The sequence below is a fragment of the Dasypus novemcinctus genome, chromosome Y, assembly GCF_030445035.2.
Source record: "Dasypus novemcinctus isolate mDasNov1 chromosome Y, mDasNov1.1.hap2, whole genome shotgun sequence".
In the NCBI taxonomy this organism is placed as follows: Eukaryota; Metazoa; Chordata; class Mammalia; order Cingulata; family Dasypodidae; genus Dasypus; species Dasypus novemcinctus.
Window position 1 is genome coordinate 25773590 of NC_092216.1, and position 20474 is coordinate 25794063.

The 20474-nt window shown below is 38.4% G+C and overlaps 1 pseudogene; it reads right to left on the bottom strand.

The window, feature by feature from the left end:
• Positions 1-9263: 9263 nt before the first annotated feature.
• LOC139438298 (proteasome subunit alpha type-3 pseudogene) lies at positions 9264-9809 on the bottom strand (annotated as a pseudogene).
• Between the last annotated feature and the right edge of the window lie 10665 nt (positions 9810-20474).

Consider the following 20474-nt stretch of genomic DNA (forward strand, 5'->3'; position numbering starts at 1 on the left):
AACTATAAGAATCAAATACCTAGCAATAAATTTAAGGATGTAAATGACTTGCACAGGTTATTTAAAAAAGGAAATCAAAGAAGACCTAAATATATGGAAGACTATTCTATGTTCATGGATTGTAAGCATAGATATCATTACAATGTCTATCCCACCCAAACTGATTTACAGATTTAACACAATACCAATAAAAATTACAACAGCATTTTTTATTGAACTGGAAAAGCCAATGATGACATTTGTTTGGATAGTCAAGTGGCCCCCAAAAGCCAAAACCGTACAGAAAAAGAATGAAGCAAAATTGGAGGGATCACACTATGTGAATTTAAAGCATACTATAAATCTACAGTGGTCAAAACTGCATGGTATTGGCACAAGGATAGACATCCGACATCCTGACCACTGGAACTGAATTGAGAGTTCTGATACAGACCCACAAATGTATGCCCAACTGATATTCAGGAAGGCCACCAAGCCCATCCTACTGGAACAGAATGATGCTGGGAGAAATGGATATCCATATCCAAGAGAATGAGAGAGGATCGCTATGTCATGCTCTATACAAAAATTAACTTGAGATGGATGAAAGACCTAAATATAAGAGCCAAGAGCACAAAGCGCCTAGAAGATAATATAGGGAAGCCTCTACAAAATCTTGTAGTAGGAAATGATTTCACAAACTTCACACCCAAAACCAAGCAATGAACGAAAAATAGAAACTCCTCAAAATTAAAAAGTTCTGTCCTTCAGAGGAGTTTGTGAAGAAAGTGAAAAGGCAGCCTACTCAATGGAAAAATATTTGGGAACCACTGAGCTGATAATTATCTAGTATCCAGCATATATAAAGAAATCCTACATCTTGAAAATAAAAAGACAACCCATTTAAAAAATGGGCAAGAGACTTGAATAGACACTTTACCAAAGAGGAAATACAAGTGGCTAAAAAGCATATGAAAAGATGCTCAGCACCACTACCTATGACGGAAATGCAGATCAAAACTACAGTGAGATATGAACTTAGACATATTAGACTGGCTGCTGTAAAAAAAAGAAAACCCAAAATACAAAAAAACTGCATGGATGGAGAGGATGTGAAGAAATGGGAACACCCATCCACTGCTGTAGGAATGTAGAGTAGTGCAGGCATTGTGGAGAACAGTGTGGCAATTTCTCAAGAAGCTAACTGTAGATTTGGTATATGATCCAGCAATCAAACTACTAGGTATATACCCAGAAGAATTGAAAGCAGGGACATGAACAGATATATGAAAAGTAATGTTTATAGTAGCATTAGTCCCTATTGCCAAAATTTGGAGACAACACAAATGTAGCTAACAGATGGATGGATGAGAAAAATGTGGTATATACATACAATGAAATATTAATCAGCTGTAAGAAGGAAAGAAGTATTGACACACACAACAACAAGAATGAATGTTGAAGACGTTATGTTGAGTAAATTTAACTAGCCACTAAAGGACAAATATCCCATGACTTCACTGATATGACCAAACATATTGAACAGACTCACAGAGATAGTCTGGAAGACAGGTTACCAGGAGACATAAAGGGAGTAGAGAGTGGTGAGCCAACCCTCAATCTGGGAAGAACCTATGATAAGGTGAAAGGTGGTGGTTTGGCAGTGGGTGGGGGTGATGGTGGTACAAGAATTTGAGAGAGTGTGAGCATGGTTTTAGGGGTGGGTTGGATTTTAGTGGAACTTGGGGGAGGGCTTAGGAAGGAACAGTTGAACGCTGGGAAGGTGGAAGTGTCTGGTTGAAAATACAATTGTAGGAATGCTCTGTTCCTGTTTCTTTGTAATTATTGCTTAAGAGTTACCTCCTGAAAACCTCTTTTTTACTTACATGTGGCTTCTCTCTAAACCAAACTGAGCAAATAAACACACTACCTTCTCCACCCTAGCATGGGACATGACTTCCATGGAAGAGCAGCCGTGGCACCAAGGGATTAATATCAAGCTCCAACCAGTGATGCATTTGGAAAAAGACCTTGAAACAGGGAGAAACATCAAATACACAAGAGTTTTTTTTTGGCTAAGAGCTTTTATATTGAGTTGGGGGATGTCATTCCAGTTGTTACACTCATGCATGTCTCAGGCAGACTGCACTAACTGCTACTGTAAACAGCCTCAAATAGGGGTGTTGCTGAGGGCTCTAGAGCCCTCTGGATAGCATAGGCAAGGACAGAATCTCTTGAAATCATTATCGTATTGTTGGGCGTCATCTTGGAATATGAGAACCTATTTCCCCAATGTAACAGTGTTAGACTCATTTATAATTGTCCTACACAAGGTTCTTCCATCCCTTTATGTGAACCTGTAACTAGCACTCCACCCATTAAATATATGTCTCAGAGACTTAAATGTTTGGTCTGTTCATATTCCAGTTGAGACCTGAAACTCAGCAGAATTGCAGCCAACACCAATTCTCCAGTCCATCAGATTCGCCCAGGACAACCCATAAAATGATAATGATGAATAACCCCCATCCCAGAAAAACAGCGCATATCTAGAACTGAAAGCAAAACCGTTCCTTCCATCTGCCTCATAAGATCTAAGCCTCCTCTCAATCTGTGGCAGAGCCGGCATCATATCCCAAAGTCCTCAAGGTTAAGGAATGAACAAACATTAGGGGGAATGCAACTGTAAAAAAGCAAACTATTAATATTTTAACAATGGAAGAACATGTAACGTTGATATAAATTTAATGGTTACCAGAGGTTCTGAAGGGAGGGAGAGGGAGAAATAGGTGGAACAAAGAGCATTTGGGGGACATTGGAATTAACCTAAAACCACAATGTAAACTATAGACTTTGGTAAGTAGCCATGTATGATAGGCTAATGTATGAAGTCAGCCAGGTAATGGTGCCAAGCTATTTGGTCAAACAAGCACTGGGCTAATTGTAAGAGAAGAACATTTCATGAACTTTAATCATCAGGGAGTTGATTGCACAGATGGCTGGTTATATCTACCATCAATGAGTAATCTGCCATCAGCAATGAGTGACATATCATCCAATCAGTTGAAGACCTTGAAAGGGGAAGTGATTTCAGGATTTAGAGACAGAAATACCATCTCTACTTCAGTCAGTGTCTCCTGGGGAGCTCAACAAGGACGTCCACTGGAGGCCCTGGTTTGCAGCCTGCCTTAGGGAATTAGGACTTGTGCATTTCCACAGTCATGTGAGACAATATTATAAAATTTCATACTATTTACAGATATCTCCAGTCAGTTTTGTTTCCCTAGAGAATCCTGACTCATATACAATGCTTCAATATTTACTCATTAATTTTAACAAAACTACCACCAAATTGTAAGATATTTTAAATAGGGAAAGATAGGGAAGGGGACAGTGCAGGATATATGGAAATCCCTTATACTTCTGATGTAACTTTTTTGTAATCTAAAGTCTCTTTTAAAATAAAGTTTATTATATTTTAAAAATAAGTAAATTAAAGCCTAGATTGTATTCTCTTGCAGCAATCATATTTGTTTCAGACTTTGTTACTTTCATATTCTGAGATGCTTTTATCTTTGTGCATAATTTGTAGTTCCCTAAAACCTTAGGTGTCTGTGTGACACCTGAGACTCAGTGTTAAAATTATCTAGCTCTGAAGGTGCTGAAAAGCAGCATTAATCCTCAAAAGCCAACTCCATACAACTCTTAAAGAAGCTACAGAAAGGATCCAAGTTCAATCAAAGAGGTGGATGAGGCTGATATGGTTAAAGATTAAAGTGAGTAAAAATTCAGTGTAAAAGGTGATATTATCTATATATTGGAACTCTAATTTTATATGAGACCAAGGAGAGAAGAGCTATTTTATAAAAAATCTAAACTTTCTATTGCACAATATCTGATTTAACCCATCAAGTCCAATTTATTTAGATAACCTAACTCAGCTTTATTTGACATAGAATCTAAAATAACAGATGAGATCTTAGTATTCTGTACAGGTTTCTGTAATACCATGATGCATTTCAAAGTGTTTTAGGCATAAAATGAAAAAGAATTTGTGAATTGCCTGATGGAACTAGAAAGGGAAAGCATAGGACTGTAAACATCTGAGGAATTCCTACTATTCTCTCAATCTTACTGAACCTGTAAGTTTAAAAAAAAAAAAAACACCTTTACAAGATCCAAATCTAACATCCACTCCTGTTAGAAAGATTATCCTCATTTAAACTTATAACAGGGAATCCTATGGGAAGAATATCTAATAGGGATGAACATTGCCTCATAAAAGAGAATATGCTAATGAGCCAAGACCTCAGTCTTACAGCTTGCAATTATAAACCTTATTTTTGGAAAGACAAAACTAAGTCTAGGGAGCAGGTGTAATGCAGTGGTTGAGCATCTGCTACCCAGGTACAAATCCTGGGTTCAATCTCTAGAACTGCCTTAAAAAAAAAAAAAATCTAGGCTTAATTTTAATTGATGCCTAACAGACACAGCCAGGAAATCTCCTCGTTACTCAATATGGCTTAGCCCTAGCCAAACTCTGCAAATAAACTCATTACCTTCTCTCCTATGTGGGACATGACTCCCAGGAATAAGCCTCCCTGGCACCTTGGGATCAGAAATGCTTTCAGAGAATGATCTTGATCAAAATGGAGAGAAGAAATGAAAGAAAAAGTTTCTATAGTCTTCTAACTAGTGTTTTCAATTAGTGTCAAGAGGTCATTCTGGAGTTCTCAGTCAGATATAAATATCACAAACTGCCACAGTAGGCGAAGCCTCAAACAGAAGTGCTCCTAAGGGTCCTTGGGACACCCAAACACTATAATCAAGCTACAAAATCATATGAAATCAACACCCCCTCAGACCTGGTTATATTCACATATAAATCCCCTGATCATAATCCTCCTTTTTTATTTAAACCTCTATTTTTCAATTTACATATTAATTCTCAGAGACTTAAAGCCTTGGATTATTCTTGTTCCAGCTGAGAGCCTGAAACTCAGGAATACATCCATCTGTAATCAAAGCAGTTTCATTCCTCTAGCCCATAATGTCAATGCCCCTTTTCAGCATGAAGAAGTTCAAGCATTCATTCCCCAGATATCCCTCAAGATTGAGGAATGGACAAAGAAAATGGGGAAATTGTAATCACGAGCTGACAAATATTATTATAGTTGCTGAGTAATTATTTAAATGCTTAACTTTCTGATATATTGTAGTGTAGCCAGAAGAAATGATTTGGAACTGTTGTATCTCGCTCAACTTTACCCCCTATGAATTGCTTCTTTGATGACAATTCTGTGTTTTGTAACTGTACAATCTTGTCCCTTTAATTAGAAAGTAACAGGATAACTTGTGACTGGCCCAGCATGTATGGCTTTATTTTTGTCTGCAACCCTGGAGTCTGGTACTCCTGACTCAGACTTCAATATTTATTAATGAAGAAATACAATTCAACCCAGAACTGACGAAATGCGTTCTGATCAAAGTTGGCCTGTGCCTAATATATGCTATAACCCTGAACCTTAAACTTCAAATGAGTTAAGTATGCAATCATCCTGCACCTACTAGAGATTAAACTATCTCTAACCTCATTATCTAAATCTGCCTGTCTTTGTTTTAATGTTATAAAACACTGAAGTTTTCTCCAGTTCAGAGATAGATTTGTGTTGGAGATTTGGACCCAAAGGGTATTGGGAATGAAAGAAAGAGAAAAGGGAGAAGGAAACAGAGAAAGAGAGTGAGAGAAAAAGAACTAGAGAGCTGGGATCAGGGCGTCTGCAAGTAATAATTCCTCAGACAATTTTATTGTTTTCAAGGGGCTCTCTATATACCCCAGTGTACATGACAAGAAGCAGGAATACGTAGCCTACGTGCTAATAAGCAGGCACACATAGCCTACATACCAATAAGCAGAAACACATAGCGTATGTGACATCAAGAAGCATTACCCATAGGCTAAGGAGTTTAAAAAAATCTTATCTCAAGGTACAAAGTCTAAATGTTCTATTCACTACAAAAGGTATGTGCTCATCTTTTCTTTCAGCCTTGAACAGTTTCATCCCATTTCGTGGGAACTCTTAATTACCACATTCCTTAGGTTGCAAGCATAGCCATGGAGACAGCACTAGCATGGAGACAGCACGTCTCTCCTTGTGAGGCCACTGTGCCTCAGTTCCCAACATATTTGGGGACTGTCCTCCTGTCTTTGTTAAAGAATCTTTTTCTCTTCTCAGACATCCCAGTGCCAATTAATTGACTCTCATTCACACCACACAAGGACTGACTTTTGTGCAGCAACAGATAGAAACTATAAATGCTGTTCTATGCAGAAGGTTGGCAGAAATGCATGAGAGATAAAGTAATGTATAATAGAAGTAGACAGTAATAAATTTAAAGATTCTGAAATATTGGTTTGATTTTTAAAAAAGTCTGGAAATTGACAGGACTTATAAAATGGGAATGGAGTTGAGCTAGCTCATAATAATTAGGTGGAAAAATTACCAGAACTGAAACCATAGGAGTGAAGCCAACTAGATTCCAAGGAAGGTCCCACAGGAAAGCAGCACTTGGCTTTTCTACTAAAGTCCTGTACTCTTCATCTTCTTCTTTTCTGGTTAAAAATCTCCTCTATTTGTCTTCCCTTTATACAGGGAAAACAGTTCATAAACCTAATCAGAATTACATTTCAAGACACACCCTGATTACACAGCTGCTAAAGCTGGCCAGGCTTCATTCTGTGGGATGCACCCTGTTCACTTTGATTGAATTTATCATACAATTAAAGTTTAAAAATCTCATAAAATTTTGCAAACATTTGGTATCCTTTATTAATTCAATAAATACTTTTTGACTGACTTCTTTGTCCCAGGAAATTTCTGGATCCTCAAGATTAAGTAGGGACCCAGATGCACTGGATCTCTATGGACAAAAACCTAGAAAGCCCTGGAGGAAATATACAATTTTTAAAAAAGGGAGGGGGAAGTGTATGTGGCTCAAGTGATTGCGCACCTGCTTCCCACAAGGGAGATCCCAGGTTTGGTTCCTGATGCCTCAAAAAAACAAAGACAAAGAACAAGCCTTGTGACTGAAGAAGATTCTTCGTTTCATACATTAATTGACCACTTGTTAATACACTTTAATGAAGGGCCTTTTCAAGTGTTTTCTCCATCTTCCTACTGGGCTTTTTGTCTTTCTTATTAATTTGTAAAGGTTATTTCTATATTAATGCTATGAGTTCTTTCTTGACTTGCACTTTCTGCATGTTGTCTTCTGAAGACTAAAATTCCTTATTTTTTCTTTTATTTTAGCACTGTTTTAAACAAATCCATTTTATTGACACATATTAATAAAGCATAAATTTTTCCAAACTGATCGATGGTATTCCATTTAATCACGTATTTGTGCATTCATTACTTCAGTCATTTTAGAGCACTTTCATTATTCCAATAATAATAATAATAAACAAAACCTGCAAAAAACTCATCCCCTCTAAATCTCTCTATATTTCCCCTGCTGTACAAAGCTGCTATTCTTTTTCTTTCTCACTGTATATTAATATTTTTATTTTGCAAAAACGGTCTTATCTATGCAATATCACCCACATTCATGCTTTATGTGAGGTTTCACTGTCTTATGAGGTCCCATGGTACAGTTTTTAGCATTCCTTCTAGGAATATACATGACCTTAGAATTACCCTTTCAACCACTGTCATACCCATATATAGCTTGGCTAATTACAAATACCATGAAGTGCTTCTATTCATTTTCAAAGATTTACAAATAACCTTTTTACTAGTTATGCACAGATTAACCCTGAGCTTTCCATCCTCTACCGTCATTTTCTTTTCTGGTGACCTATATTGTAATTATTAACTTCATGAATTTGTATTTTATATTTACTTCATAATAGCACAATCATACAGTATTTGTCTTTTTGTGTCTGGCTTACTTCATTCAACTTAATGTTCTCTAGGTTCATCCATGTTGTCATATGCTTCACAACTTCATTTCCTTTTACAACTGCATAATATTCCATTATGTGTATACACTACAGTTTGTTTATCCACTCATCAGTTGATGGACACCCAGGATGCTTATAACTTTTGGCAATCATGAATAATGCCACTGTGAATTTCAATGTCCGGATGTCTTTTGGTGTCTCTGCTCTCAGTTATTCCAAGCACATACATAGTAATGATATTGCCAGCTAACATGCTAGGTCAATATTCAACTTCCTTAGGAGCTGCCAGTCATTCCTCCACAATGGCTGTACCATTCTGTATTCCCACTAACAGTGAATAAGTGTTTCTGTCTCTCCATATCCTCTCCAACATTTAGTTTTCCAACTTTAAGAGTGGCCAGTGTAATAGGTGTGAAATGATATCTCATGTAGTTCTGATTTGCATTTTCCTAACTGCTAATGAAAAATATTTTTTCATGTGTTTCTTCACCATTTGTATTTCTTCTTTGGACAATTTTCTTTTCAAGTTTTTTTGCCCATTTTTTTAATCGGGAAGTTTGTCTTTTTCCTCTTGAGTTGTATAATTTCTTTGTATATCTTGGATATTAAACACTTACTGGATATGTGATTTTTAAAAAAGTGACAGATTAGGATCTTTAATTCTTAAATCCATTCCTCCTTATGACAATAAAGGAAAAGAGAAACATTCTTGACTCACATGTTCTAGGATTTGTTTTTCTAAATTACACCTAAAGTTTAAGAGAGGAGGATAACCAACCTCATTTAAATACAAAACTGGGCAACAACAGCCCAGCAGATTATTTTTAGCTTCTATATTAATGGACTGGGGTTTTAAATTCATATGATCCAATAGCCTCTAAGGAATGTTTAAGCAGGCATTTTAATTCTGAGTACTGGGTTTTCAATTGCCCACACTAATTTTGTTAGGCAAATATTTTGTTAAGCAGATATTAAGCAAACATCAATGATTATAAGGCAAAAATTTCATGAAAATTTGTTGTTGGGTATATAATAATCCTTTGGGCTAAATAGTTTACATGGGACTATATATAAATTTAAAACAGAAGCAGTTGTAAATGTCACATATAATCATCATCAGATTCATCTTCTTCCTTCAAAGATTCCTTGGCATATTTCTCTGCTTCTTCCCTTATATCTTTTGGAACAATTTCATGTCTTCCTTTAGCTAATTCACCAACCCAGCTGAGCTCTAGTTCAAATGCTTTATCTTGAACTTCACCATGTACTATGTAAATTATTTTTGCACCTTCTTTAATAACGTCACCGCAGGTCATTTCTTTCATCTGAAGCTTTTCGATTTCTGTCTTTGCAGCTTGCCTGGCTTTGCAATGGCACAGCCCCAATAACCATATGAAACACCCGATGGATCAACCATGTGGAGTTGTGCACCATCCTTCACAATGTACAACCCTAACATGAAACTGCATCCAAAAGGTCTAAGAGCACTGTACAGTGTATAGGCATGAACATACATGGCCACTCTGTCCGCAAGATGTTTGAGTGGAGTGTTACAGCCAAAACTAGATCTAAAGTCGGAAGCTTCTTCTCTTGCTATGTCTGCAAAAGAACAAGCATCTGCCAACAAACCTGCTACGACCATTCCAACATGCCGATCAACATTAAAAAGCCATTTCTTGGAACCTTCTTCATAAAGTTTAGAAAGGACTAATTTTTCTACTCCGAAGACAACACCATCTTTACATCTGATTCCAATAGCTGTACTACTATCTTCCACAGCCTTCATAGCATATTCAACCTGAAAAACTCTCCCATCAGGAGGGAATGTAGAGGCTGACAGAGCATACCCAGTGCCGAGAGAGCTCATTGTGTTAAAGCCACCGGGTAGTGTAGGGATTCCAGACCCAAAATGCTTCCACTAGCCTGGATAAGTGATTGACAAAGATTTTCTCCCATTGAATTGGCTGCCTTTTCGCCCTTTTGACAAGATCCTTTGAGGTGCAAAAGTGTTTAATTTTGAGGCAGTCCCATTTATCTATTTTATCTTTTGCTGCTCCTGCTTTGCGTGTAAAGTTTAAGAAACTACCACTGATCACAAGATGTCAAAGATGTTTTCCTACATTTTCTATTAGCACTTTTATGGTTGTCTCTTTTATATTTAGGTCTTGACCCATTTTGAATTAATTTTTGTGTAAGGTGTGAGATAGGTGTCCTCTTTCTTTTGGCTATGGATATCCAGTTCTCCCTGCACCAAGGGAGTAGACTGTTCTGGCCCAGCTGGGAAGGCTTGATAAGCTTGTCAGAAATACTTGGATATAGATGTGAGGGTCTATTTCTGAATTCTTAATTTGTTTCCTTTGGTTAATCTATCTTTATGCCAGTACCATGCTGTTTTTACCACTAGCTCGGTAATATCCTTTATTTTTCTATTTTTTAAAAAGATTTATTTATTTATTTATTTCTCTCCCATTTCTGCTCTCTGTGTCATTTCCTGTGTGTTCTTCTGTGTGTCCACTTGCATTCTTGTGAGTGGCACTGGGAATCTGTGTCTCTTTTTGTCGTGTCATCTTGCTGCATCAGCTCTCCGCATGTGTGGTGTCAGTCCTGGGTGGGCTGCACTTTTTTTTCATGTGGGGCAGCTTTCCATAGAGGATGCACTCCTTGCATGTAGCACTTCCCTACATGGGGCATACCCCTGTGTGGCATGACAGTCCTTGTGCACAGCAGCACTGTGCATAGGCCAGCTCACCACACGGGTCAGGAGGCCCTGGGTTTGAACACTGGACCTCCCATATGGTAGGTGAACACTCCATCAGTTGACCTAAATCCACTTTCCTTGGTAATATCCTTTAAAGTCCAGAAGTGAGAGTCCGCCAACCCTGTTCTTTTTTCAAGCCATTTTTTATCTATTCAGGGACACTTTCCCTTCCAATGAATGTGATAATTGGTTTTTCCATCTCTGCAAAAAAAAAAGGGTGACAGGACTTTTATTGGGATTGCATTGAATATGTAAACCTCTTTGGGTAGAATTGACATCTTAATGATATTTAGCCTTCCAGTCCAGAAACAAAGGCTGTCCATTTATTTAAGCCTTCTTTGGTTTCTTTTGGCAATGTGTTGGAGTTTTCTGAATATGGGCCCTTTATGTCTTTGCTTAATTTTATTCCTGAATATTTTATTCTAGTTACTCTTATAAATGAATTTTTTTTTCCTGATTTCCTTCTCAGATTGCACACCGGTAATGTATAGAAGCACTATTCATTTTTGCATATTAATCTTGTATCCTGCCACTTTGCCAAACTTGTCTATTAGATCTAGTAGCTTTGTTATGGATTTTTCAGGAGATTCTAGGTATACAGTCATATCCTCAGTGAATAGTGGAAGTTTTACTTCTTCCTTTCTTATATGGATGCCTTTTATTTCTTTATCTAGCCTAATTGTTCTAGCTTGGATTTCTAGTACAATATTGAATAACAATAGTGACAGCTGGCATCCTTGTCTTGTTCCTGATCTCAGCAGGAAAGCTTTCTATTGCTGCAGTCAGCTCACAATAGGAAGCATCTGCAACATCTACAATAAGGTAACATTTACAATAACAGGAAGAAATTGCAACGTCATGTATAATAACAGGAAGCAACAGATAGGTGAGCCAATTGCCCACAACATTTTACCTTTCACCGTTGAGTACCATGCTAGCTGTAGGGTTTTCCTATATACATTTTACCATATTGGGAAAGCTTCCTTCTATTCTTATCTTTTGGGTGTTTTTATCAAGAAAAGGTGCTGTATTCTGACAAATGCCTTTTCTGCATCAGTCAAGAAGATCATGTGATTGTTCCTCTTCAATTTATCAATGTGGTTTATTACACTAATTGATTTTCTTGTGATGAACCACCCTTGCACACCTGGAATCAAACCGACTTGACTGTGGCGATAATTCTCTTAATGTGATTTTTTATTTGGTTTGCAAGTATTTTATTGAAGACTTTTTTGCATTTATATTCATTAGAGATACCGGACTGTAATTTTCTTTTTTGTGGTATCTGTATCTTGTTTTGATATTCGAGTGATGCTGGCTTCATAGAATCAGTTTGGTAGTGTTCTTTCCTGTTCAATTTTTTTGGAAAAGCTTGAGCAAGTTTGGTATTAGATCATCTTTGAATGACTGGAAGAATTCACCTGTGAAGCCATCTGATCCTGAACTTTTTATCTTTGGGAGATTTGGGTTTTTTTTAAGATTTGTTATTTATTTCCACCCTCCCCCACCCTCCCCACCCCCAGCTGTCTGCTCTCTGTGTCCATTTGCTGTGTATTCTTCTGTGTCTGCTTGTATTCTTGTCAGCGGCATCGAGAATCTGAGTCTCTTTTTGTTCCGTCATCTTGCTGCGTCAGCTCTCTGTGTGTGCGACACCACTCTTGGGCAGGCTGTACTTTTCTGTACAGGCAGCTCTCCTTATGGGGTGCACTCCTTGTGCGTGGAGCTCCCCTATGCTGGGGACACCCCTGTGTGGCATGGCACTCCTTGCGCACATCAGCACTGCATGTGGGCCAGCTCACCACATGGGTCAGGAGGCCCTGGGATTGAACCCTGGGCCTCCCAGTGGTAGGCAGACGCTGTATCAGTTAAGCCAAATCTGCTTCCCTTTGGGAGGTTTTTGATGACTATTTCAATCTTTTTACTTGTGATTGGTTTGTTGAGATCTCCTATTTCCTCTACAGTCAGTGGCGGTCAGGGGTTCTTGTCCTTTTTTGTTCCATGGGCCCCTTTGCCAGTCAGGTGAAAACCACGAGTGTTTTCTCAGAATGTAGCAGCAGAGTTTTTGACACTTAACATTGGCATGTCTTTAAATTAAAATTTAGGATTATTCAAAATTCCTTCAAGCTTATAGACTCCCTGTAATCTTCCCACAGACCCTTGGGGGGGTGTTGAACCCTTGTTCAGAACCCCTAGTATAAGTTTGTGCATTTTCTAGGAATTTGTCCATGTCATCTACATTGTCTAGTTTTTTGCACACGGTAGTTCATAGCATCCTTTTTTGATCTCTCTTTTTTGATTTCTGCAGGGCCAGTGGTAATGTGTCCCGCTTATTTCTGATTCTATATATTTGCATCTTTTTTGATTGTCAAATTTGCTGAACTTCTCAAAGAACCAAATTTTCATTTTTCTTTTTGTTGATTCTCCCTATTGCATTCATTCATTTATTTATTTTATTTTCATTCATTCATTCATTCACTCATTCATTTATTCATTCATTTCATATCCCCCACCCCTTGCAAGCTGCTTGCTGTCTGCTCTCTGTGTCCATTCACTGTGTGGTCTTCTGTGTCTGTATTTATTTTTTACTTATCCCCCCACCCCCTTTGTGGCTTGCTTGTTTTCTGGTATCTGCGTCCATTCACTGCGTGCTCTGCTGTTTGTTTGTTTGTTTCTTGTCTCCCTTTTATGTTTTGCGTCACCTTGCTGAGTCAGGTCTCTGTGGCCCTTGTGGGCAGTGGCACTCCACGGTGCTTGCAGGCTGGGCAGCCCTCTGCGGTGCCAGGGCTGGCGGCTCACCACAGAGTACGGGGGAGCCTGCCTTCATAAGGAGGCCCCAGGATGTGAACCCAGGGCCCCCCATATGGTAGATGGGAGCCCAACGGATTGAACCCATTCCCTATGGGTTTTTTTGTTCTTGATTTCATTTATTTCTGCTCTGATCTTTACTATTTGTTTTCTTCAGCTTGGTTTAGGATTAGTATGCTGTTCTTTTTCTACTTCCTCAGATGTGCAGTTAGTTCAATTTTAGCTGTGATTGTTTGTTTGTTTGTTTTTAGGTACCAGAGCTGGAGACCGACCCCTGTACCTTACATGTGGGAAGCAGGTGCACAACCACGTGAGCTACAACTGCTTTCTTATGTCTTCTTTTTAAATATAAGCATTGCAGGCTATAAACTCCTCTTTTAGCAGTGTCTTTGTGTTGTCCCACAGGTTTTGATATGTTTTGTTCTCATTTTCATTCAACTTCCAAATATTTTCTTCCATTGTGTAGGCTTCTTTACTGACCAGGTCCTCTGAAGCACAAATGACTTGATTATGAGGAGGTTCCCTTTATCTATTTTTTCTTTCATTGCATGTGCTTTGAGTGTAAGTCTAAGAAACAGTTGCCCAGCACAATATCTGAAGATCCTTCCCCACATTTTCTTCTGTTTTATGGTCCTGGATCTTATCTTCAGGTCTTTGTTCATTTTCAGTTAATTTTTGTTTAAGGTGTTAGGTACGGGTAAGGTGTGAGAAGGTGAAAAAGAAACCGACTTAATGGAAAAAGATTTTGGAAATCACATATCCAATAAAGGTTTAATATCCATGATATATAAAGAGATTCTACAGCTCCACACTAAAATGACAAATCACCCAAGTTAAAAATGGGTAAAAGACTTAATTTAACCAACTTAGTAAAGATCCTACACACATACAAAGTGTTGATAATAGGGAAGCAATTAGTTAAGATGTGAAGGATCTTTTGGGATTAAGCTTTCCTTTCTATCACCCAGGAGAAAGAAAAACATGTCCTGATATAAAGGACATATACATGGATGGTCATAATATCCCAAACTTGAAGGACCAAAATATCCACCAAGAGGAACATGAATAAACATTTTGTAATATAGTCATTCAAAGTCAAAGGACACAATCATAGAAAATGAGAGAACTGCTGATCTACCAAACATGAATGATTCTGAAACAATATTCGGGCAAAAGATGCATGCACCAAAATGTAAATTCCAATTTATTTCATGTGCCACAACTGATTTATGATAATAGAAAATCAGAACATTGGTGAATATGTTGGCGGGGTATGTAATGAGTGAAGGGTATAGGGATTATTTTCCAGATTAATGGTAATGATCCATACCTTGATAGGGTCATTTGTACTGTAGGGACAGGAGATGAAACTTTTAAAAATATGACACAGCATGCAGTGAAGATCAGTGCATTTCACTATTTAAAATTTTTACATCAATTTTAAAAAAACTGAGAGATGGAGAGAAAAATATTCATAAGAATATACAGAGTCACACTCATTTACAGGATCTCTACACATGGCTCTTCTGCCCCTTTATTTGAACCTATATTTAGCACTATACTTGATAAATATATGTCCAAGAGACTTCAACCTTTGGCCCATCCATGTGTCGGTTGAGCCCTGAATTACAGAAGTGCTGCAACACCTACTCTCCAATTCACTGGACTCACCCAGGACAACTAACCAGGAGATGATGATGGATAACATCCATCCCATGAACAGAAAGTGTCTTCTGAATGGTCCTTGGGAATCTGTGAGAGGTAGGGAAGGAGCCCAATGACACTAGTCCAGACCTCACATTGCACAGCCTCCAGGGGGACTGAGGCATGTGTCAACATTCACCAGCATTTTGTTGTGTTTCATATTTTTGTTCAGACTTGTGCAGTCTGTTATAAGCCAACTTTTGCAGCTTGCAGACAGACACACTAGCTACCCTGACTGACAAGCACTGTCAACTTCTTGATAAGATGAGTGCTGCTCACAAGAGGTAAGCAGAGAGTAAGTGATCTTTAGGGGATGCTAGGCTAGACTAAGCAACTTTATTTATTTATTTTTTAAAAGATTTATTTTATTTATTTCTCTCCCCTTCCCCTCCCCCATTGTGTGCTTTCTGTGTCCATTTGCTGCACGTTCTTCTGTGTCCACTTGCATTCTTGACAGGCAGCACCTGGAAACTGTCTCTTTTTTTTTTTTTTTGGCATCATCTTGCTGCGTCAGCTCTGCATCTGTATGATGCCTCTCCTGGGCGGGCTGTGCTTTTTTCACGTGGGGCAGCTCTCTTTGCGGTGCACACTCCTTGCATGTGGGGCACCACTAAGTGGGGAACCCCTGTGTGGCAGGGCATTTCTTGTGCATGGCAGCCCTGCTCATGAGCCAGCACATCACACTGGCCAGGAGGTGCTGGGTATCGAACCCTGGACCTTCCATATGGTAGGTGGATGCTCTATCAATTGAGCCATGTCTCCTTCCAGAGAAAGTGACTTTTAAAATGTCCAGCCTTATTGACACATAAAGAAAGGCTAAGGGAACAACAGCAATGTTGATGGAGGAATTAACTTCGGTGGTCCTAGAACTACAGGAAGAGAGATCCAGATGTTCCAGACAAGAAGAGATGAAGAAGATGCTGAAAACAATGGAGTCTCAAGAAGAGGTCATGAGAACCACCAGAGCACCAGGCACTTTTCCAAATTATATTTGTTTGGAATCCCTTCCACTCCCTGATGTTCCCTCCTCCAGCAGTGGGCCTGGGTTGTTCTTAAAGCAGCACTGAGCTTCTGCTCCACTCAGGCCTGCAGAGCCAAAAGGCAGGAATGACCCTCTCCAATTCCATCTGAGAGTCTTTGAGGCCAGTGGATCAACAGACCTTCTTCCATGGGCTGGAGAGTTCCTCCTTGATCAATTCCTCCTTCAAGCACACACAGTTTGAACTTGAGGAACACACCAAAAATATGTAGCTTTCTCATTATAGAGTCTCAACATGAAAGGACCTAGTACGACTGATGAGATGGTTAATATAATTAAGAAACTATTGAAGAGACTTAGCGCTTTGTTTACATATGATCACTTGCATATTTATTAACCTTATATTTATAATTTAAAGTTTTGTTGCTTTTAAGTGTAAATTTTCTTTTATTTGTTCTCATTTACATTATATTTAGGAATTGCCTCCGTGGATACGACCTGTTCTGAGATCCACAGATAGCGTCAAACTGTCACAATTGGGTTCATGCTGCCCTTTCTAGGGATCAGAAAATAGGCTCCTGTGGCGCGTCCTGCAGAGGTGGGTATAGGGGCTCCACCATCTACTAGTTTTCAGGAGAGCCATGTCATGAGTGGCAAAGGCTGTGAGTTTGTCTGTGCAATGGTGATTGCAGTAACCACTACATGCATATGGACACGGACATATATATGTACATACAAATACACACGTACGAAGTTATATATGCATATCCTTTCAGTATAACCCGTGTCCCCTTATCTCACTGATGGCAATATTTTTTCCCAAAGTCCTTTATAATTTTTTCTCTTTTCATCACTCCCTTTTTTAGTGTGCATGTTTGATCTCTATGTTTCCTACTACAAATCTCCTCAAATATCCCGTGTTCCTGGTTGCTTACTCACACTGCTACTAGGGGTATACACCTGTCCAAGAAACTCTGTGTGTTTAGGTGGGGCCTGTGTCTTTTAGTGTATTTCTGTGGGTTGATGGAGTAGGCTTTTATAGCAATTTTATTGAGATATTATCACACGTAGAGTCCATCCAAAGTGTGCAACCAAATGACTCTCAATATAATTAGGGTTGTGGAACCATCACCACAAGCAATTTTAGGACATTTTCATCATTCCAAATGGAAAACCCCATAACCAACAGCAGCTACCTCTCAATTCCTCTGTCCTTCCCCCACCCTACATAACCACTAATAACCATTCTGTGTCTACATGTTTATTTATAATCACATTTTAAACAAAAAAGACCTCTACCAATTGTAGTCCTTTGTGTCTGGTTTTCTTCATATAGGAAAACGGTTTTTATTGTGGTGATTTTCTAATTAGAGGTGTTCTAGGTTTATATAAATTCATGAAAAATACAATATTCCCATATTTCCCCCTCTTGTTGACACTTTGCATTGGTGTGCTACCTCTAGTGCGATGGAGGAACAGTATTAAAATATTACTGCTAAGTAAACCCTGTAGTTTTCATTAGTTATATTTCCCCCTACTCCACCCTATTGTTAGTACCTGTAATAGTGATGTGCATTTGCTATATCTCTTGAAAGAACACTCTTATATTTGTACTTTTAACCACGGTCATCCTCCACACATGGTTCACTGTGTTATACCCATGTTCTACCCTCTAGCTTTCCTTCCAGTGATACACATGACCAAAAACTTCCCCTTTAAACACATGTACACGTGTAATTCAGTGCTGTCAATAACACTCACGATAATGTGCTCCCCATCACCTCAGTCCATTTCTAAAGATTTCCAATCAACCTGATGAAAAATTGTGCACAATTAAGTGTTAGTTCCCCACTTTTACACTCCTTCCATCTCCGAGTAACCTATATATAAGTGTAGATTATAACCCTATGAGCTAGTGTTTTGTAATTTGTTGTTATGAGTGCAACCATATCTTTTTGAGCATGGCTTACACAAAAGAAACTCCATAATGTGACATGAATATGGTCTTCATTCTTTCTTACATCCAAATTGCATTCCTATATATATATATGTATATCACCTTTTGTTTATCCATTCATTGGTTGATGGACACTTGTCTCCATCCTTTGGTAACTGTGAATAAAGCCACTATGAACATCGGTGAGCAAATGTCTGTTCACGTCCCATCTTACGGTTCCTGTGATTATGAACCCAGGAGCAGGATTGCTCGATCATATAACAAGTCTATCCTCAGCTTCCCGAGGAACTGCTAAGGTGTCTTCCATAGTGGCTACCCCATTTTACAATGCACAAGCAGTGTATGACTATTTGTCTTCCTCCACATCCTTTCCAGCAATTGCAAGTTTTCTGGTTGTTTTTTATACTGCCCATTCTAGTAGGTGTGATATGAAATCTCATTATGGTTTGATTTGCATTTCTCTAATAGGCTGGTGGTGGAAAGCACTTTTGATCCCTTGTGTAGGCTGCTTGCTTGACCAGGCCCTTTTGGCAGAAATGATTTGACTGTGAGGAGGTTCCATTTATCTCTTTCTCTTTCATTGTAAGTGTTTGAGTGTAAAGTCTAGAAAACGTTGCCCAGTGCAATGTCTGAAGATTCTTCCCCACATTTTTTTCTATGAGTCTTATCGTCCTGGTTCTTATCTTTATATCGTTGATCATTTTTGGTTAATTTTTTGTTTAAGGTATGAGGTAGGGGTAAGGTCTGAAATGGTGGAAAGGCAGATGGTTATTGGAAAGAAATACTTGGAAATCACAGATCTGAACAGGGCTTAATATCCATGATCTATAAAGAGATTCTACAACTTAACACTTAAACAACAAATGACACAATTAAAAAATGAGCAACAGACTTGTTTGAACAGATGATCAAAGTTCCCACACACATGCCGAGTGCTGATAATAGGGAGGCAGTGGACGTGGGTGGTTACACTAGAGTCTTCTATTTCCTGAATGGCTTTCCAGTAAACCTTAAAACTTTTCTAGTTAAAATGATGAGTTGTCTGGAAATAGATGACAAATTATGTCAACCCTCAATCTGAGAAGGCAAAGAAAAACGTCTTTCATATGTAACTACTAAAAGAATATAAAAATAGTGTATATCTTCTAAAGAAATAGAAAAGATAAGATTGAATAAAGACTATGATTCCAAAGAAGATATTCAGGAGAAAAATAATAATACTGAACAGTGAGAATAAAGAAAAATTATCATGAAGGAAGGAAGATTAAATTTAAACTTGAATAGTAATTATAGTCATATAAGTGTTGCACCTAATCAAAATTTTCAAAAGGATATTTTAAGAACTCTATGTGTTTCATTTTAAAACCCAGGCCCTCCTGACCCATGCCCACCTGTCTGATGCCCCAAGGAGTGCCTTGCCATGCAGGGGTGTCCCCTGCATAGGGGAGCCCCATGCTCAAGGAGTGCACCCCATAAGAGAGCCGCCCTGTGAGAGAAGAGAAAAGCACAGCCTGCCCAGGAATGGCACCACACACACAGAGAGCTGATGCAGTAAGATGACACAACAAAAAGAGGTACAGATTCCCCATGCCGCTGACAAGAATAGAAGCAGACACAGAAGAACACACAGTGAATGGACACAGAGAACAGACAACTAGGGGATGGAGAGACAGGAAGGGGAGAGAAATAAATGAAAAAAATAATGCTATACATAAAAAAACAAAACCCATCTAATGGGGAGCAGATGTAATGCAAGTTGTTGAGCACCTGCTTCCCATGTTCAATCCCAGGTACCTTCTGAAAAAAAACAAAGGTAAACAGCATGTCTGGCAGTAAAATATGGATTTTACATAATCACAGATAAACACAAATATAAGTAAATCTTGTGTCAGTATGGCAATAGCAAGTACACTATCATTAAGGAAAAAGTACCAGAATTGTAGGGTCTTATCATACCATTACAAGGTTCAAATTCCAGAAAAAAATACCAAATTAAAATTGAAGTACACCAAATTAAAATTGAAGTGCAAATAGGTGTACTTCAATTTTAATTTGGTATTTTTACAACAAGTAAGAGCCAAGTAAGAGCCAGACCCAAATCCCAATAGGAGATTCTGGGATGACTCTCTCAGCAAGGGATGGAATAGAAAAAAAATGATCAACAAGGAGGAGAGACTACTTCAGTATCATGAATAATATATTTTACTTAATGCACACTTTTCCTTCAGCCATCTATGTAAAACATGGCAAAGAGAAAAATACACTTCTTTTTCATGAACTTATGGAACTGAAGGGCTGAGGCAGGAGAAGGAGGGTATGTAGGAGGCAA